Source organism: Periplaneta americana, chromosome 3 (assembly GCF_040183065.1).
Source record: "Periplaneta americana isolate PAMFEO1 chromosome 3, P.americana_PAMFEO1_priV1, whole genome shotgun sequence".
In the NCBI taxonomy this organism is placed as follows: domain Eukaryota; kingdom Metazoa; phylum Arthropoda; class Insecta; order Blattodea; family Blattidae; genus Periplaneta; species Periplaneta americana.
The window spans coordinates 200,546,152-200,569,271 of NC_091119.1; positions in this window are offsets into that span (position 1 = coordinate 200,546,152).

The window sequence follows — 23,120 nt, forward strand, 5'->3', positions numbered from 1 at the left end:
TTTTGTTAAGGTGATGTTATTATTTAATTTCATAATCATTGATTGACAGTGTTCTGCACAAGGACAGGTCTTTCACTGCAAACCCAGCTTTCTCCAATCTTCCTTATTTTCTGTCATCCTCTTTGTCTCCTCATATGATCCGTATGTCTTAATGTTGTCTATCATCTGATATCTTCTTCTACCCCGAACTTTTCTCCCGTTCACCATTCCTTCCAGTGCATCCTTCAGTAGGCAGTTTCTCCTCAGCCAGTGACCTAACCAATTCCTTTTTCTCTTCCTGATCAGTTTCAACATCATTCTTTCTTCACCCACTCTTTCCAACACAGCTTCATTTATTATTTTGACTGTCCATTTCACACCTCCATTCTTCTCCATATCCACATTTCAACTACTTCTGGTCGCTTCTCTTCACTTCGTCGTCATGTCCATGTTTCTGCCCCTTACAACGTCACACTCCACACCAAGGACTTCATTAGTCTCTTCCTTAGTTCTTTTTCCAGAGATCCACAGAAGATGCTCTTTTTCTATTAAAAGCTCCCTTTGCCATTGCTATCCTCCTTTTGACTTCCTGGCAGCAGCTCATGTTACTGCTTATAGTACACCCCAAGTATTTGAAGCTGTCCACTTGCTCTACTGCCCCATTTAGAATTCGAAGTTTATCTTCTTTACTTTTCTTCCTATAACCATGGTCTTCGTCTTGTTTGTATTTATCTTCATCCCATACTGCTCACAGCTGTCATTTAGCTCCAGTAGCATATCCCTTAGTATCATCTCCTCTTCTGCTAACAACGCCATATCAGCATCAAATCTTATACACTTTATTCTCCTTCCTACTATCACTCCTCCCATGTTCTGAAAACAGTTCTTCACTAAAACAGGCATTATAAATACTGGCATTGAAAATAAATAGAGAACAGTAAAAAATTAATACTGTAAATAAATAAATAAATAAATAAATAAATAAATAAATCAATGAGTGAGTAAATAAAAAAGGAAATGAATGAATGATTGAATGTGTAAATATATATATATATATATATATATATATATATATATATATATATATACATATAGATATACATATATGTAAATGAATGAATAAAGAGATATATAAATAAAAAAATAAATAAACAAATAAAAATATAAATAAATGAATGAGTGAGTGAGTAAATAAAAAATGAAATAAATGAATGAATGAATATATAAATAAAGAAATATGTAAATAAATAATTAAATAAATAAATAAACAAGTAAATAAATAAGTAAATGAATAAATAAAACTATAAATAAATAAGTAAATAAATATATATAAATAAATAAATAAATAAATAAGAATATAAATGAATGAATGAATGAATGAATGGGTGCGTGTTCTGAAAACAGTTCTTCACTAAAACAGGCATTATAAATACTGGCATTGAAAATAAATAGAGAACAGTAAAAAATTAATACTGTAAATAAATAAATAAATAAATAAATAAATAAATAAATAAATAAATAAATAAATAAATCAATGAGTGAGTAAATAAAAAAGGAAATGAATGAATGATTGAATGTGTAAATATATATATATATATATATATATATATATATATATATATATATACATATATGTAAATGAATGAATAAAGAGATATATAAATAAAAAAATAAATAAACAAATAAAAATATAAATAAATGAATGAGTGAGTGAGTAAATAAAAAATGAAATAAATGAATGAATGAATATATAAATAAAGAAATATGTAAATAAATAATTAAATAAATAAATAAACAAGTAAATAAATAAGTAAATGAATAAATAAAACTATAAATAAATAAGTAAATAAATATATATAAATAAATAAATAAATAAATAAGAATATAAATGAATGAATGAATGAATGAATGGGTGCGTGAGTGAGTGAGTGAGTGAGTAAGTAAATAAAAAAGGAAATAAATGCATGAATTAATGAATAAATAAATAAATATATAAATGAATGAATAAATAAATGAATAAAGAAATATATAAATAAATAAATATATAAATAAATAAACAATAATAAGTAAGTAAATAAATAAACACATAAAAATATAAATAAATAAATAAGAATATGAATGAATGAATTAATAAATGACTGAATGAATGAATGAATTAATTAATTAATTAATGGCTGAATGAATGAATGAATCAATGAATGAATGAATGAATGGATAAATTAATAAATAAATGAATGATTGAAGCAGCACGGCATCGTAGAATAATGCAATGACCTTTTGGCTTTTAGGAAAGTAAAAGGCCTACTACGCATGCGTTACACTAACATCTACATTCTAGCTACAACACATCAGTTGTATTATATACTGTTTCACTGTGAAATACGTGCTTCATAGTAAGCTGTAAAAATTTAAAAACAAAAGCTAATCGACCTCAAAATAGTCTACAGTTTCCTTGGATACGATTGTAGCAGCGATACAGGAAAGAGTGTATTGTTTACATTTGCTCATTTTCTCTCATGTAAACATAAACAAGTAATAGCAAATGCAGACTTAACCTCTACATAATATTAATTTTCCTCCGATTATATCAGAAATTGGAATTTCTAGTAATTCATCGCAAGTTGAAGACTCGTGTCTCTTGATTGCTACAGAGAAAGCAGCAAGAGAAACTGTTAATAGAGTTAACAAGTTGTTAAATAAAAAGGGAGTTTCGGATTTAAAATTCAAGGCACATCGGCTCGGGGTGGGAGTAAGGATGGATTTGACTTGGTAATGAAATCGGATTTAATAATTTGTTTGAGTCGAGTGCGGTCCTTTCTAACGAACGACTTAACGAGTCATGCAGCGACTGACTCATTAGTCCTCAGCGGACGTCACATCTAGTTCTTTCAATTCCAAATCTTTGAGAGGATCTTTTATGTCAAAGATAAGAAGAAAATACCACAGCTGCAAAAGAATCTTTGCCTTGCTATCTTTACTGCAGACATCTGTAGAATATTAGTCGCTATCCTAAAAGTTGATCGCAGTTGTGTGTTTTTGATTTAAAAAAACATCTTGAGTAGCCCTGAACATTGCTCTAGGAATGAGTAATGAGGGGCATGTACGGACATGTCAGTGTGTTGCTCAGCCATAGTACCACCTTTATTTTTCTCGTATTTCCCTTGTTCTCCTCTCATTCCTTGTTCTCTTTTCTATTCCGCTTGTTCTCCTTTTTCTCCTTTCCTTTTTGTATTTCTCTTGTTCTCCTTCTGTTCCCCTTATTCGCTTTGTATGCCCTTAGTTCTCCTTTTACTTCCCCTTTCTCCTTCTTTACCCTTTTTGTTCTGTATTCCCCTATTTCTCGTTGTACTTCCTTATTTTTTCTTGTACTCCCATATTCCTCCTTGTACCCCCTATTCCTCCTTGTATTCCCCTATTTCTCGTTGTACTTCCCTATTTTTTCTTGTACTCCCATATTCCTCCTTGTACCCCCTATTCCTCATTGTATTCCCCTATTTATCGTTGTACTTCCCTATTTTTTCTTGTACTCCCATATTGCTCCTTGTATTCCCCTATTTCTCCTTGTATTACTTTAGTTCTCCTTGTATTTTCCGTTTATCCTTGTATTCCCCATGTTTTCCTTGTATTCCCTCATTCCTCCTCGTATTCCCCTATTTCTCGTTGTATTCCCTATTTTTTCTTGTACTCTCCTATTCCTTCTTTTATTCCCTCATTCCTCCTTGTATTCACCTATTTCTCGTTGTATTCCCTATTTTTTCTTGTACTCCCCTATTCCTTCTTTTATTCCCTCATTCCTCCTTGTATTCACCTATTTCTCGTTGTACTTCCCTATTTTTTTGTACTCCCCTATTCCTCCTTTTATTCCCTCATTCCTCCTTGTATTCACCTATTTCTCGTTGTACTTTCCTATTTTTCTTGTACTCCTATATTCCTCCTTGTATTCCCCTATTTCTCGTTGTACTTTCCTATTTTTCTTGCACTCCCCTATTCCTTCTTGTATTCCCTATTTCTCCTTGTATTACTTTAGTTCTTCTTGTATTTCTCGTTTGTCCTTGTATTCCCCTTGTTTTCCTTGTATTCCTCTTTTTTCCTTGTCTTCTCCTTGTTATCATAGTAAATTTCTTTGTGAACGTACTCACACACAGTTCTGCGTAAAGATATGTAGCATGTTAAAAGTACGCACCTTTCGATTTTTTTAAATGCTAGCCCTCCACTGGGTTAGAAGCAACAAACTCTGGATGCGACGTCTAGCAAGTCGTAATGTAATGGATACTCTATTTCGTACATCATCACACTTTTCGTACCGCGATCCGCCACTGATGAACTTACGAGAAAGCGGGTTCACACCTCTGTAATGTCCTTGACGTAACTTCCACATTCAAATGCTCCTGACTTCAGCAGGGTTCGTGCGAAACTAGCATTCTTCGATTTCTGGATGCAAATGAAGAAACTGTTTTATATTAGACAACGACCTCCCCGTTCTTAGAGACCCATTTACTCTCTGCGTTTAATGTTGGCTTCATGCATTTATGTGGACTGTCAAATTACTTTCTTGACCAGGAACTTGGTTAGGGAGAAAATTGCGACCATTATATAAAACTCATCCTTTGGATTACGTAATTCACCCTCTTTTAGAAGTATATATATATAGAAATTGGGTTAATATTTGTACTATAATGTCTATATTCGACCAATTTGATAGAAAAAAATGAAAGGCTTTGGTGAAACGATTTCTTACACGACGTCATTCGACTTCCGTCGCCATGGAAACACTTACGTCGTATGCTATAAACTCAACAATGTGAATGAGTCTATTTTCTGTACACAAATGGAATCCGTATATACAGGGTGTAAGAGATATAACTGTACAGATTGAGGGGGCAATACAATACTGTAAAATAAAAATAAAAACCTAATATGCGGTTTGTAATACAGGTAGATAGTTAATTAGAAAATGAAACTAGAATTCCGCTAGAACAACACATCGCCGGCTCACGTATGAAAACACACACACTTACTATGAACAGAAGAGTTCTTTCCCTTTGTCACTCCAGTAAATAATTCGATATCAGTTTCTCCACTGATAAGAGAAAAAATCATACTCGTACTGATAGTACTTATCGAGTAAAACGGTGTTAATATTTGGGGAAAAATTATTTTTCTTCTGAAGAAAGTATTCATTTGGGATTAATAGATAGTATTAGAATCTTTTGTTGTACTCTATTCAAGGATTAATGAGTTAAAAATGTGCACAGTTTTATTAATCTACTTCCACCCTGTACTGTATCACAATAAGATCATTAGTTCAAAAATATATCGCAACTCCCCAAAGAATTATATTAAACCCATTCAAGTACATAATGTATATAGTATAGGCCTACAAGATAGAAGTGAAATATTCTTGCAGATTTTCAGAGCGGATAGCTCAAGTTGTATGTAACAAAAGACTGTAATACCATATTTGTCGAAAGTTCACAGATATTTTTCAAATGTTTTACACCCTCTTATTCGTTAACTGTTGCGAGTAGAATGGGTTACATCAGCTGCTTGTCTATGCGGATGACGTGAATATGTTAGGAGAAAATCCACAAACGATTAGGAAAAACACGGGAATTTTACTGGAAGCAAGTAAAGAGATAGGTTTGAAAGTAAATGGAGAAAATAGAACGTAGTCTATATGATTATGTCTCGTGACCAGAACATAGTACGAAATGGAAATATAAAAATTAGAAATTTAATCTTTGAAAAGGTGGAAAAATTCAAATATCTTGGAGCAACAGTAACAAATATCCAAAAATGACACTCACGAGGAAATTAAACTCAGATAAATATCGGAAATGGTTGAGAAGCTTTTATCATCCAGTCTGCTGTCAAAAAATCTGAAAGTTAGAATTTATAAAACAGTTATATTACCGGTTGTTCTGTATGGTTGTGAAACTTGGACTCTCACTTTGAGAGAGGAACATAAGTTAAGGATTTTGAGAATAAGGTTCTTAGGAAAATATTTGGGGCTAAGAGGGACGAAGTTACAGGACAATTGAGAAAGTTACACAACGGAGAACTGCACGCATTGTATTCTTCACCTGACATAATTAGGAACATTAAATCCAGACGTTTGAGATGGGCAGGGCATGTAGCACGTATGGGCGAATCCAGAAATGCATATGGAGTGTTAGTTAGAAGGCTGGAGGGAAAACGACCTTTGGGGAGGCCGAGACGTAGATGAGAGGATAATATTAAAATGTATTTGAGACAGGTGGGATATGACTGTAGAGACTGGATTAATCTTGCACAGTTAGAGGCCAATGGCGGGCTTATGTGAGAGCGGCAATGAACCTCCGGATTCCTTAAAAGCCATAAGTAAGTAAGTAAGGGTTACCTTAGCAGTAACTGAACTATTGATCCTAATTAATGTACCTAGTTTATGTTTTTGCATCAGCTTTAAGAAATTCAATCGCGTTACAACAGCAAACCACTTTCCTGTCACGTGCACCCTGAATAATAATAATCGGCTTTAGTTTTCAAAACTTGTTATTGTTTTGTTTGCAAAATTTTTGTTCATTATTGGCCCCGTGGATCTCGGGTGTGATATTTTCATATTTCTATTAGGTTCAATTCTGTTGATTGTTATTTCCATTGTATAATTGAAATTAAATTTTAAAATACAGCGTCATACATAAACATTACAAAATACGAGCGTTGAATTGTAAATGGGGACGCGAACCTGTAGCCCCCTCCCCCTCGCTGCCGCCGGTGTTAATGAGTCGTACTTCACGCTGTATCGTGCCCTGAAAAATCGGGATGCCCGGCGAATTCATTAGATCAATGACCATTAAAGAGGAGCGGGGAATGAACTTCATTTGTTTCTGTTTACCTTGTTATTTGGCTTAGGTAATTCTGCCGTATTTCGTTACCAGAATGAAGGCTTGCGAATCAATACTCTACATCCCTTGCAGCTTTCCATTGTTTATTATTTGCAAGTAACGGGCACATGAGACAGAACTTCCATCTGTCCCTTTGTGCCATTGTAGGCAGTTTCTTCTCAGTCAGTGACCCAACCAATTCTTTTTTCCTCTTCCTGATCAGTTTCAGCATCATTCTTTCTTCACCCACTCTTTCCAACACAGCTTCATTTCTTATTCTCTCTGTCCATTTTACACGCTACACAGGTGGCCCGGGTTCGAATCCCGGTCGGAGCAAGCTACCTGGTTGAGGTTTTTTCCGCGGTTTTCCCTCAACCCAATATGAGAAAATGCTGGGTAACTTTCGGTACTGGACTTCAGACTCATTTCACCGGCATTATCACCTTCACTTCATTCAGACGTTAAATAACCTAGATGTTGGTACAGCGTCATAAAATAACCCAGTAAAATAAAAAATTCACACTCCATTCTTCTCCATATCCACATTTCAAATGTTCCTAGTCGTTTATCTTCACTTTGTCGAAATGTCCATGTTTCTGCCTCATAAAATTCCACTCTCCTCACAAAGCACTTCACTAGTATCTTCCTTAGTTCTTTTCCAGAGGTCCGCAGAAGATGCTCCTTTTTCTATTAAAAGCTTCCTTTGCCATTGCTATCCTCCTTTTGACTTGATGGCACCAGCTCATGTTACTGCTTATAGTACACCCCAAGTATTTGAAGCTGTCCACTTGCTCTACTGCCTCATTAATAATTTGCAAGTTTTCTTTCTTTATTTTTCTTCCTATTACCATGGTCTTCGTCTTGTTTGCATTCATCTTCATCCCATACTGCTCACAGCTGTCATTTAGCTCAAATATGTGTGAACCTAAACAAAGCCTGGAAGAGAATACTTACTTACTTACTTACTTAATTACTTACTTACTGGCTTTTAAGGAACCCGGATGTTCATTGCCACCCTCACATAAGCCCGCCATTGGTCCCTATCCTGAGCAAGATTAATCCAGTCTCTATCATCATATCCCACCTCCCTCAAATACATTTTAATATTATCCTCTCATCTACGTCTCGGCCTCCCTAAAGGTCTTTTTCCCTCCGGCCTCCCAACTAACACTCTACATGCATTTCTGGATTCGCCCATACGTGCTACATGCCCTGCCCTTCTCAAACGTCTGGATTTAATGTTCCTAATTATGTCAGGTGAAGAATACAATGCGTGCAGTTCTGTGTTGTGTAACTTTCTCCACTCTCCTCTAACTTCATTCCTCTTAGCCCCAAATATTTTCCTAAGCACCTTATTCTCAAACACCCTTAACCTATGTTCCTCTCTCAAAGTGAGAGTCCAAGTTTCACAACCATAAAGAACAACCGGTAATATAACTGTTTTATAAATTCTAACTTTCAGATTTTTTGACAGCTGACTGGATGATAAAAGCTTCTCAACCGAATAATAACAGGAATTTCCCATCTTTATTCTGAGTTTAATTCCCTCCCGAGTGTCATTTATATTTGTTACTGTTGCTCCAAGATAATTGAACTTCTCCACCTCTTCAAAAGATAAATTTCCAATTTTTATATTTCCATTTCGTACAATATTCTGGCCACGAGACATAATCATATACTTTGCCTTTTCGGGATTTACTTATTTATTTATTGAATAAGCAGTCGCGGACAGCCGATGAGCGGTGGTCCTCCAGCTTGGGGGATGGGCGAAGGGCTAAAAACCCATCACCGTAAAAAGCAGCTTGTTACGAATCCTTAAAATAAGCCTCGGAAGGGAATCCACTCATCTTAAAAGGAATTACGGACGATTGTGAATTACATTAGATTTTCAGCAGCGGGAAACTGTGACCTTCTGAAATGCTGGACCGAATTAAATAAACTTGCTGTTGATTCCAGAATAATTAACTACTTCATCTATTAGCAGCTTTTTTTCTGTCTTTTGTTTTGTCAATTTTTACTACGGACGTTACTGAAGCATTGATTAGAAACTTTTATTTGATGCTTTTTTTAGTATTACAAAATTTCCATTGCGTAGTATGTGCTATTGTGGTATTACATCTCACAAAGTCTCTCTCAAAATACTGTTAGAATGATTGTCGAATACTATATTTTGTAGTATTGTATGTCAAATGTTCGTGTGAATTATTTTACATGTTTAATTGTACCCGATTTTTTTTGTTTTATGCTAAAACCGTGTATCCACTGACCACGTTCCTATTTTTATTAAATTCCCTACGTTGTCGTCTGTGATTTAGCGTATATAATGCTAGTCAACGGGTTCCCTGGTTCAGACTCTGCCGATGGTAATATAGCGATAATAGTCATTTACTGTACTGTACAAGTGGGATAACAATATTAATAATTATATGTATGTGAAAGTTGAACAACAAATGCTTAGCACAAGTTATTTAACCACACAAGTATATTAATAATTCATTATGACGTGTGTTTTGTACCATATTTTGTCTACGCTCGCCAACAATTATAAAAAAAAGTAAAAAAATACGTTTTTCACTTCGGTATTAATAAAAAATGAATCTAACGATCTAACTAGCAGTTATAAAAAATAGTAGGTGTATCCATAACAACGACAATGAACTGAAAAAAATGAAACTAACGATCTAAGTAGCAGTTATAAAAAATAGTAGGTGTATCCATAGCAACGACAATGAACTGAAAAAAATGAAACTAACGATGTAAGTAGCAGTTATAAAAAATAGTAGGTGTATCCATAGCAACGACATTGAACTGAAAAAAATGAAACTAACGATCTAAGTAGCAGTTGTAAAAAATAATAGGTGTATCCATAGCGACGACAATGAACTGAAAAAAATGAAACAAACGATCTAAGTAGCAGTTATAAAAAATAGTAGGTGTATCCATAGCAACGACAATGAACTGAAAAAATTGAAACTAACGATCTAAGTAGCAGTTGTAAAAAATAGTAAGTGTATCCATAGCGACGACAATGAACTGAAAAAAAATGAAAGTAACGATCTAAGTAGCAGTTGTAAAAAATAATAGGTGTATCCATAGCAACGACAATGAACTGAAAAAAATGAAACTAACGATCTAAGTAGCAGTTATAAAAAATAGTATGTGTATCCATAGCGACGACAATGAACTGAAAAAAATGAAACTAACGATCTAAGTAGCAGTTATAAAAATAGTAGGTGTATCCATAGCAACGACAATGAACTGAAAAAATTGAAACTAACGATCTAAGTAGCAGTTGTAAAAAATAGTAGGTGTATCCATAGCGACGACAATGAACTGAAAAAAAATGAAAGTAACGATCTAAGTAGCAGTTGTAAAAAATAATAGGTGTATCCATAGCAACGACAATGAACTGAAAAAAATGAAACTAACGATCTAAGTAGCAGTTATAAAAAATAGTATGTGTATCCATAGCGACGACAATGAACTGAAAAAAATGAAACTAACGATCTAAGTAGCAGTTGTAAAAAATAGTAGGTGTATCCATAGCGACGACAATGAACTGAAAAAAAAATGAAAGTAACGATCTAAGTAGCAGTTGTAAAAAATAATAGGTGTATCTATAGCAACGACAATGAACTGAAAAAAATGAAACTAACGATCTAAGTAGCAGTTATAAGAAATAGTAGGTGTATCCATAGCAACGACATTCAACTGAAAAAAATGAAACTAACGATCTAAGTAGCAGTTGTAAAAAATAATAGGTGTATCCATAGCGACGACAATGAACTGAAAAAAATGAAACTAACGATCTAAGTAGCAGTTGTAAAAAATAATAGGTGTATCCATAGCAACGACAATGAACTGAAAAAAATGAAAGTAACGATCTAAGTAGCAGTTGTAAAAAATAATAGGTGTATCTATAGCAACGACAATGAACTGAAAAAAATGAAACTAACGATCTAAGTAGCAGTTATAAGAAATAGTAGGTGTATCCATAGCAACGACATTCAACTGAAAAAAATGAAACTAACGATCTAAGTAGCAGTTGTAAAAAATAATAGGTGTATCCATAGCGACGACAATGAACTGAAAAAAATGAAACTAACGATCTAAGTAGCAGTTGTAAAAAATAATAGGTGTATCCATAGCAACGACAATGAACTGAAAAAAATGAAAGTAACGATCTAAGTAGCAGTTGTAAAAAATAATAGGTGTATCTATAGCAACGACAATGAACTGAAAAAAATGAAACTAACGATCTAAGTAGCAGTTATAAGAAATAGTAGGTGTATCCATAGCAACGACATTCAACTGAAAAAAATGAAACTAACGATCTAAGTACCAGTTGTAAAAAATAATAGGTGTATCCATAGCGACGACAATGAACTGAAAAAAATGAAACTAACGATCTAAGTAGCAGTTGTAAAAAATAATAGGTGTATCCATAGCAACGACAATGAACTGAAAAAAATGAAAGTAACGATCTAAGTAGCAGTTGTAAAAAATAATAGGTGTATCAATAGCAACGACAATGAACTGTCATTTGTTTTGTCTGTCTTTTGCTACTATAATAATTTAGAATTTTCACGGAGATGACCATAGCCTCCAAAACAATTGAAGACGCGTAATACAATCTGAAAGAAAATGTGGAATGATAAGGAACGCTTCAGAAAGTCACAGAATGAAGCGACATTCATTTTGTTGTCGTTTCAACTAATCTGAAACAGATTAGAGTTGTGGTATCTGTAGATATTGAAACTTCGTCCTTTATTCTGGTTGCGGACGCTTGGACACTTTCACTTGTTCTGTAGGCGCATAATATAGGCAGCCGCGTAAACAAGCAAGCTGTGCGGGCAGCCGTTCGATAAGGTGCGGAGCGGACTGCGACCGTGGCGTTAAAGAGAAGCACAGATAGGAGCAGCGACCATATCAGTGCTTTGTAGGGACGCTGCGATGCCCTGATTAGCAGGACCATGCGTTGCTACTACAGCGAGAGGCAGGAATGCAAGTTGTGCCACATATCCCAACTTTTAAAACCTCAACTTGGATTTAGATGCATTCTTAGTTCGGAATCGTGTTTCATTTGATAAATGAGCTCGACAGTTTATCATAGAATGAAGTGTTGTTTCTTTCTTTAATATAATATGTTGTTTCTTAATCATCGTCATCATCATCGTCATTGTATTGATTTTTATTAAATAAAATCGTGTCGGCAATGCTCGTTTGGATATAAGCTCTGTTTATAGATCCAACGTTTCAGAAATACAATATGTGTGACAGGAAATTTTTCGCCATTCTTATCAGTTTTTATGTCTGATCCTTTTGTCTACCTTTGCGTTGCTATTTAGATATTTATCTCTGAATATAAGTTATTTTAGTTCTTTACTTAGACGTTAGTAGTTCGTATATTTGCAGGGTTGGCAATGAATTATATACATTACCCCTTTATCCAAGTGATGCAAGAAATTGAATGTAAATTACATCACTAAGTGTGCACATATTTTGAGCTCAAAGGGGCCATCATAAAAATAAAAATCTGGAGTAATTCCTAAAAATCTAAGGTAATCGAAGAAAAACTGAATTTATCCTAAAAATAAAATTCTGGAGTAATTCCGAAAAATCTAGTATCACCCTTGAAGAAGTGTAGTTATCCGTAAAAATTAAAAATATAGAGTAGGCTAATTCCTAAAAATCTAGGATTATCCAAGAAAAACTGAATTTATCTATAAAAAATAAAAATCTGGAGTAATTCCTTAAAATCTAGGATCACCCTTGAAGAACTGTAGTCATCCGTGAAAACGAAAAATCTGAAGTAATTCCTAAAAATCTAGGATCATCCAAGAAAAACTGAATTTATCCGTAAAAAAATAAAAATCTGGAGTAATCCCTAAAAGTCTAGGGCCATTCTTGACAATATGAGGTAATAAAAATCAAGAGACAACCATAAAAGTAAAAATCTGGGGTTATCCGTTAAAGCATAGGATTATCCATTAAAATCTGAAGTCGTCCGTAAAAATAAAAAATCTGGGATCATCATGAAAATCTGGGGTAACCCACAAAGAAATAAGTATCTGGGCACAACATTAAAAATATATGGTCATCCATAAAAATCTGGAAATATACATAAAACATCCATCAAGAATTAAAAAAATGCTGGGAAGTGTAGGGTCATTCATCAAAGTGAGCTCAAATCAAAAGATTTTTAGATCAAGATAGACTGATGAATGGAATACAGCGTACGAAATCAACTGCAATTGTCAATATTTTTATTTAGTCTCCTTGGAAACAACAAAAACAAAAATCTGTTCTTACGTCTCTGAGCACGTTTTTCTTTCATTTTTTCGGATTTCTTACACTCACATAATTATTTATTTTCCTAAAGTTGGGCGTGGACCGTGAGAGAAAATAAAATGTCGCCATTAATTAAAAAAAAATGTTTAAATGTCATCCTCGTACAAAAGACACTTGAAAACGTGTGGACAAGTGCGAAGGACATGAAAGGCTATTTCTCCTGGACAGGAGTGCGCTTAGAAAAAAAGAGGGAGGATGTTTCAGAGCGATGCATTTTTGTTTCTTTTGACGGGCATTGTTCCTCTGAAGACACGGTCTGCAGCGAGCATTCCATTGTAGGAAGCAAGACTGATTGTGCCAGCCTTCACATCCGTTTCCAATCTCTCACGTGCAAGTTGTCACACGTCACTCGTCCCACGTAACAATTTGCACATGCTAATGTTACTTGGTCTCGTCCAAGTCAATGCAGTTCCTGGCCTCCGAACGCAGACTGGAGGTACCAGTGAAATTACCATGAAACTGTGTTACGCAGTGGCGGTGCGTCAATAAGAGCAGAAGAGCACGTGAACACCTTGTTTCCATTAATGCACGACTAGTTTTATTATTTAATACCGTATTGGCGTAGTGGGGATGTATAATATCAGAATCGAGTATTTTAAACTTCCCGCATCTTGCATAAACTTCTTATGTAAACTTGGCAACATCCGTTCACGTACAAGCCGTGATCTTTTCGAGATGGTTACAGGAATTTCACGCATGCGCGGGAGAAAACTGTCTTTAGCTGGCCGCTTATGACTCGTCAAGAGCAAAAAGCATTAAGTGAACATGATGAATATCTATCCTACAGATGTCAGGTGCATCGATGCCTATCGTTCACGTGCTGTATCTCGAGGAGGAAATTTAAAAGCCTGTAGATGTCAGCATCTGACTGTAGGAACGTTTACTTACGTGTACAGTGCTGCTACGAGAGTGTAGTTTGTGAATTACTATACTTCAGTGTCGGCATATAGCATAGTTTGGCTTTCAAACACGTGCTGGCTGACTGTGATGGTGGTATGAATTTAAGTATCTGTATGGCAGTGTACAATATTTAAGAATAATATTTACTGGCATGTATTTATAGTAATCAATCTCTGCGAATGGGATTACAGTACTTGTATAGGCTATAGTGTATCAGTGTGTTGAGAGCCAAAATATATTACTGAACACACGCTTTTGTAAATAACAGCACTATGGTATGTATTCATTTTTAACAAACGTAAACAATGAACTTTGTTCAAGTAAGTTGGAACAGTAAAGAACTGGGTAAACTGACTTACCAGGAAAAATCTGAAATAAAAAGAATGGGTTTCATTATTATTATTACTATTATTATTATTATTATTATTATTATTATTATTATTATTATTATTTTTATATGTGGTTTTGAATTTATATACGGTTTTTTTATAGTGAAACATTGGAATCATGACATTTCATATTAGACTAAACGTACAATTTCAAATTCTCTTCGATTTTGGAACCACAAAATTGTGAACACACATAATATTTCATCACGAGCCGCCACTGGTGTTACGTAATATACTATGAACTGAATTACATTTTTTTTTAAATTCATTTATTTAACAGCATGTCCCATTTCATTTGTTGTAATATTGTATTACATGCTTGAATCTTTTTTAAAAACAATATTATTTAGAATGAATACAATGAGCTATATAATACAATATTTTTAAACAAGAAGGCTCGTAAGTGCATTAATTACATTAAAACATTATTCCTTATGGATTACTAAAATTTGTGCTATCATCAAACAACATTACTTAAGATTAATTCAATGTGTTACACAGTCACATTTGTAGAACACGAAGACACGTAAGTGCATTAATCCTTGTGGATTATCAAAATTTATCCTTTCATCAAAACAATATTACTTACTTATTGACTTTTAAGGAACCCGGAGGTTCATTGCCGCCCTCACATAAGCCCGCCATTGATCCCTATCCTGAGCAAGACTAATCCAGTCTCTACCACCATATCCCACCTCCCTCAAATCCATTTTAATATTATCTTCCCATTTACGTCTCGGCCTCCCCAAAGTTCTTTTTCCCGCCGGCCTCCCAACTAACACTTTATATGCATTTCTGGATTCGCCCATACGTGCTACATGCCCTGCCCATCTCAAGCGTCTAGATTTAATGTTCCTAATTATGTCAGGTGAAGAATACAATGCAGTTCTGTGTTGTGTAACTTTTTCCATTCTCCTGTAACTTCATCCCTCTTAGCCTCACATATTTTCCTAAGAACCTTATTCTCAAACATTCTTACTCTCTGTTCCTCTCTCAAAGTGAGAGTCCAAGTTTCACAACCATACAGAACAACCGGTAATATAACTGTTTTATAAATTCTAACTTTCAGATTTTTTGACAGCAGACTGGATGATAAAAGCTTCTCAACCGAATAATAACAGGCATTTCCCATATTTATTCTGCGTTTAATTTCCTCCTGAGTGTCATTTATATTTGTTACTGTTGCTCCAAGATATTTGAATTTTTCCACATCTTCGAAGGATAAATCTCCAATTTTTATATTTCCATTTCGTACAATATTCTCGTCACGAGACATATTCATATACTTAGTCTTTTCGGGATTTACTTCCAAACCTATCGCTTTACTTGCTTCAAGTAGAATTTCCGCGTTTTCCCTAATCGTTTGTGGATTTTCTCCTAACATATTCACGTCATCCGCACAGACAAGAAGTTGATGTAACCCGTTCAATTCCAAACCCTCTCTGTTATCCTGATGAAAACAATATTACTAAGATTAATACAATATGTTACACAGTCAAAATTTTAAAATACGAAGACACATAAGTGCATTAATTATACTACGTCTAAAACATTATTCCTTGTGGATTATCAAAATTTATCCTTTCATCAAAACAATATTACTAAGATTAATAAAATATGTTACACAGTCAAAATTTTAAAATATGACCTGCATTACATTAGCCCTTATATCATCATAATGATCAGGAACTACATATCATCAGCACCAGTTACCATTATCACAACCAACTACAATCATCACGGTCAGTAACATTAATCACCACTATTATTATTAGACCCTGTACTTTGTCCCAGGATGCTACAAGGTTAAGTATTGCAGGAGTTTTTACTGTGCGTGCATGTAGCAAGCGAAGTTCTTCTCTCTGCTCACACGACTCCTGTTTTGTCAAGTTCAACAGAACAAAACATAGTCCATTTAAACCCTTAAATTCGCAAGTATCCTATTGGATACAACAGGTTAATAGGCTATATGCTTTAATTTTAATAGAAAAATAGAAAAGAAATTGGTAGGAAAATTAAAATTTCCCAATGCTATAATGGGAGGCCGGGTAGCTCAGTTGGTAGAGCAGCTGGCTACGGACTGGAAGGTCCGGGGTTCGATCCCAGGTGGTGACAGAATTTTTTCTCGTTGCCAAACTTTCAGAACGGCCCAGAGGTTCACTCAGCCTCTTATAAAATTGAGTACCGGGTCCTTCCCAGGGGTAAAAGGCGGTCAGAGCGTGGTGCCGACCACACCACCTCATTCTAGTGCCGAGGTCATGGAAAGCATGGGGCTCTACCTCCATGCCCCCCAAGTGCCTTCATGGCATGTTACGGGGATACCTTTACCTTTTTACAATACTATAATATTGTACAACATATAAAATATGGACATTGCGATAGTTGTTTTCTTTACGGTCCGACACGGCTTAATAAACTAGTGTGAGAAATGAAGCTTTGCCAATTTAAGGGTTAACAATTATAAACATATGGATTGACTATTTATATTATATAGGTCAGTTTCTGTCAGATGCTTTTCCAATTCAATGTGGGCTAAAGCAAGGAGATGCACTATCACATTTACTTTTTAACTTTGCTCTACAGTATACTATTAGGAAAGTCCAGGACAACAGAGAGGGTTTGGAATTGAACCGGTTACATCAGCTGCTTGTCTATGTAGACGACATGAATACGTTAGGAGAAAATCCACGAACGATTAGGGAAAACACGGGAATTTTACTTGAAGCAAGTTAAGAGATAGGTTAGGAAGTAAATTCTGAAACGAAAAAGTATAAGTTTATGTGTCGTGGCCAGAATATTATACGATATGGAAATATAAAAATTGGAGATTTATCCTTCGAAGAGGTGGAAAAATTCAAATATCTTGGAGCAACAGTTAATATAAATGACACTCGGGAGGAAATTAAACGCAGAATAAATATGGGAAATGCCTGTTATTATTCGGTTGAGAAGCTTTTGTCATCCAGTCTGCTGTCAAAAAAGCTGAAAGTTAGAATTTATAAAACAGTTATATTACCGGTTGTTCTTTATGGTTGTGAAACTTGGACTCTCACTTTGAGAGAGGAACATAAGTTAAGGGTGTTTGAGAATAAGGTTCTTAGGAAAATATTGGAGGCTAAGAGGGATGAAGTTACAGGAGAATGGAGAAAGTTACACAACACAGAACTGCACGCATTGTATTCTTCACCTGAAATAATTGGGAACATTAAATCCAGACGTTTGAGATGGGCAGGGCATGTAGCACGTATGAGCGAATCCAGAAATGCATATAGAGTGTTTAGTTGGGAGACCGGAGGGAAAAAGACCTTTGGGGAGGTCGTGACATAGATGGGAGGATAACATTAAAATGGATTTGAGGGAGGTGGGATCTGATGATAGAGACTGGATTAATCTTGATCAGGATAGGGAACGATGGCGGGCTTATGTGAGGGCGGCAATGAACCTCCGGGTTTCTTAAAGGCCATAAGTAATAATAATAATAAAAGGGTAAAAGGTATAAGTATCCCCGTAACATGCCGTGAAGGCACTTGGGGGGCATGGAGGTAGAGCCCCATGTTTTCCATGACCTCGGCACTAGAATGAGGTGGTGTGGTCGGCACCACGCTCTGACCGCCTTTTACCCCCGGGAAAGACCCGGTACTCAATTTTATAGGAGGCTGAGTGAACCTTGGGGCCGTTCTGAAAATTTGGCAACGAGAAAAAATCCTATCACCATCTGGGATCGAACCCCGGACCTTCCAGTCCGTAGCCAGCTGCTCTACCAACTGAGCTACCCGGCCGCCAATAATAATAATAATAATAATAATAATAATAATAATAATAATAATAATAATAATTTTTCACACATCAATCATACCCGTTTCTTATTTCTTATACAATTGCAATGTATTTTGGTGGTACGGTAGGAAGAAAGCTTGAATGTCACTGATTTTAAATATGTACAGTCTTAGAAAAAAATTTGTTGCGAAGATACTAAGTTCCAGAAAGGAGGGAGTGCGCATGATCGGAGTACGAGCGACCTGGTTCACAAGAGGACGACTAGTTGAGACAAAATTAGTTTTGTTTCATTTTATGTCTGATTATGCGCACTGCCTTCTTTCTGGGACATAAAGTATCTGCGCAATAATTTTTTTCTAAGACTGTACGTGTCTTCCATTTTAACTGATACCGGTATCCCGTCTCATCGTCTCCATAGTGATAACCAGCGTTAAATGTTTAAAAATCCTGTTTTCTGTTTCTGTTTTCATTTCGCCGCTCTAAAATTTGCTCTGTTTGAGAGAATTTTAATCCCTGATTAAATATCAATCTTGATTTTTCTTTTAACTTTAATGATTTACTGTACGTTCTCGTAACATTAGTATGGATCTCGCAGACGTTGAAATGTCGTTCTTTCTTTAACTCATAATTGTTACAAAATTTATGTATTAAAGAAACCGTGGTTTGATGAAGAATCTTCCATTGCAGTAGATTGAAGGAAACAGGCAAAATTGAAATTCTTACAGGATCCAATTGTAGAGAATAGAGATCATTATTTCAATGAAAGACGGGAAGCAAGTTGTACCCTTAGGAATAAAAAGAGGGATTACTTGAAGGAAAAACTGAATGAGGTAGAAACAAATAGTAAGAATAAAAACATTCGAGATTTATATAAGGGTATAAAGGAATTTAAAAATGGATATCAGGCAAGGGTAAACGTGATCAAGGATGAGAATGGTGACTTGCTTGCAGACTCTCATTCAATCCTGAACAGATGGAAAAACTATTTTTGGCAGCTACTAAATATACATAGGCCAAATAGAAATGATCGGGACGAAATTGAAATACAAACTGCTGAGCCATTTATACCGGAACCCACACTTTCTGAAGTCGAAATTGCGATAGAAAATCTGAAAAAGTATAAGTCTCCAGGTATTGATCAAATTCCAGCAGAACTAATACAAGAGGGTGGAAGGGCAGTATCTAGCGAAATTCATGAACTTGTACTTGCAATTTGGGAAAAGGAAATTGTACCAGAACAATGGAAGGAGTCCATAATTGTACCTATTTTTAAGAAGGGGGACAAGACTAACTGTAGTAACTTTCGAGGAATATCACTTTTGTTGACGTCGTACAAAATTTTGTCGAATATTCTTTTGAGAAGATTAACTCCATATGTAGATGAAATTATTGGGGACCATCAGTGTGGTTTTAGGCGTAATAGATCGACTATTGATCAGATTTTTTGTATTTGACAGATATTGGAGAAAAAATGGGAGTATAAGGGTACAGTACATCAGTTATTCATAGATTTAAAAAAAAAAAAGCTTATGACTCTGTTAAGAGAGAAGTTTTATATAATATTCTTATTGAATATGGTATTCCCAAGAAACTAGTTCGATTAATTAAAATGTTTCTCAGTGAAACTTACAGCAGAGTCCGTATAGGCCAGTTTCTATCTGATGCTTTTCCAATTCACTGCGGGCTAAAGTAGGGTGATGCACTATCACCTTTACTTTTTAACTTTGCTCTAGAATATGCCATTAGGAAAGTTCAGGATAACACAGAGGGTTTGGAATTGAACGGGTTACATCAGCTTCTTGTCTATGCGGATGACGTGAATATGTTAGGAGAAAATCCACAAACAATTAGGGAAAACGCGGAAATTCTTGTTGAAGCAAGTAGAGCGATAGGGTTGGAAGTAAATCCTGAAAAGACTAAGTATATGATTATGTCTCGTGGCCAGAATATTGTACGAAATGGAACTATACAAATTGGAGATTTATCCTTCGAAGAGGTGGAAAAATTCAAATATCTTGGAGCAACAGTAACAAATCTAAATGACACTCAGGAGGAAATTAAACGCAGAATAAATATGGGAAATGCCTGTTACTATTCGGTTGAGAAGCTTTTGTCATCTAGTCTGCTGTCAAAAAGTCTGAAAGTTAGAATTTATAAAATAGTTATATTACCGGTTGTTCTGTATGGTTGTGAAACTTGGACTCTCACTTTGAGAGAGAAACAGAGATTAAGGGTGTTTGAGAATAAGGTTCTTAGGAAAATATTTGAGGCTAAGCGGGATGAAGTTACAGGAGAATGGAGAAAGTTACACAACGCAGAACTGCACGCATTGTATACTTCACCTGACATAATTAGGAACATAAAATCCAGACGTTTGAGATGGGCAGGACATGTAGCACGTATGGGCGAATCCAGAAATGCATATAGAGTGTTAGTTGGGAGGCCGGAGGGAAAAAGACCTTTGGGGAGGCCGAGACGTAGATGGTAAGATAATATTAAAATGGATTTGAGGGAGGTAGGATATGATGGTAGAGACTGGATTGATCTTGCTCAGGATAGGGACCAGTGGCGGGCTTGTGTGGGGGCGGCAATGAACCTATGGGTTCCTTAAAAGCCAGTAAGTAAGTAAGTAAGATATTACGATAGTTAAGTCGACTTTTTTGCATAATTCTTACAAGCTATGAGCTTGACTTTGATATTTTGTTCTGTTCGTTTCTTCATGAAAGAACCAAATATCAACATTGTCATCCTCAAAATTCATGATTTAGTTATATTTCACAAATAGAAACAGGTTTTCGTGACGGAAGATCGGTCCACGTTTTAAAGTCATATTACGTGTTGTTATTTTATTTTGTATCTACTTACAATCAAATATCACAATTTCCAACAAATTTCGTACTAAGAAGTTCTGAACAGTATGGTTAACAAACCTATCGTAATTTTTTTTTTGGATAAAATGATTATTTTCAAAATAATTAAACATTATAACATTAGTACAGCGAATAGGGATTATAAAGAATGGACACTGAGCGAATTTTCCCGTGTTTTGTTTCTCTGTGCGCCAGCGTTTAGTTCCACTTTCAAGCGCTAGAGGTTAGTGTAATCGAGTATAGGCTAAGATAATAATTGAGTATAGAGTTGAGACACAGAATCCAAACATCGCCTACCTTATTGCATAATCCAGTAACGCTTTGCTTCGAATAAATTCAAGTTAACAGCTTTTCCTTATTTCTCAGTGACAAACTAGTTGTAATAATAATATTGTATATTTCAGATATCATAAATTATATTATAAAATAATATAATACATTATAAAATTATGTATCGAATTCGTTTAATATTTATATATAATATATAGGTATATGGTTTTACTTCTCATAAGAGTTTTGTTTTTTCCATTTTCAGCGCTATCAAATCATTACATACTTTAATTTTTGTTGGGGTCAACGTCTCAACTCTCATTATAAAGGAACTCTAGAGTCTAGACATTACAGTTAATGACGGATTTATTATTTTATGGATCCAATTTATTTTATTTGAGTACATAATGTGCCTAGATATATTAATTACTAGCCGTACCCGTGCGCTCCGCTGCACCCGTTAGAAATAAATATAAAGTAATTACATAATTAAAATAGGACATTTGATCCAGGGAACATTCGTGTTTGATAGAAGGATAAATCGTTTAATATGTTACTTAATTTAAATTGTATTTAAAATATTAAAATGCGATCATTTTGATCCAGAGACACTCATTTGGTGCAATGATAATTCCTTTAACATGTTTCTTAATTGTTATTAGCAATTATTTTTGGAAAAGCGAAAATTAACAGAAAAATTTTGGCTACAGATTTATTATTATGTTTATATTATATTATATTATGAAAAAGTGTGTTGATAACGGATGTACTCGAATTAGAAAGTTTTTAATTTGTTGTGGGAGCTCTTGAATCTCAGGAGGAACAGCTTTTACAACAGCGCAACATAATCTGCTTGGCTCATTACCCAATTTTTTTGCATTGCATTTATTGCATATGTATTTTATGTATTTTAACACGATTCAATTGAGCATAGTTAAAATTTGAATTATAAAATAATGGATTGCTAAGCTAACGAACTATTACTGCATACTAAATCGATACACTCTCGTTGTTCGTTAATTCTCTGAGATAAAAATGAATATGTTCATAAACATTATTATAAGAAATACATGAAATGAATATACAGAATAACCTATCAAGTTTTCTGTGCATAAGAAGCTATTTTAATCTTACCTGTCCTCAATTCACTCACAAGTTACTGTAATAACATTATAGCATTATGTCCATACAGAGAAACTACACTTTCCAATGGTGAAATAATAATTAATTATACAAATTGGTTAATTTAGCTTCATACAAACACAGAAACATTACCTGTAGGCTATGTTTCATAGCTTTCGATTGTTGTGTCCAAGGCCCCTTATAGACGAAGTCATTTGTTTTTTATTTCAACACACCGCCTTAGATGGCAGTTATTTTAATTTTTAAACTCATTTATCTCATTAAATATCAGTCCTATCAAAATTTTTCAAAGAATAAAACTTATCAGAAATCATTTTTAAAGAAACTCTTGTTATGTAACATATTTCACAAAAATCAATAATAAGCGAGATATTTCGATTTATTTAATTCAGGCCCCCTTATAACCCCCCTTTTAAATAACGTATTTTGAATGCCATATAGCCTATAATCTAAGTTACAACGAACTTAATTTATATTCCAATTTTCATCGAAATCGGTTCAGCCATTATCGCGTGAAAAGGTAACAAACATACAGACAGACAGACATACAAACAAAAATTTCAAAAAAGCGATTTTCG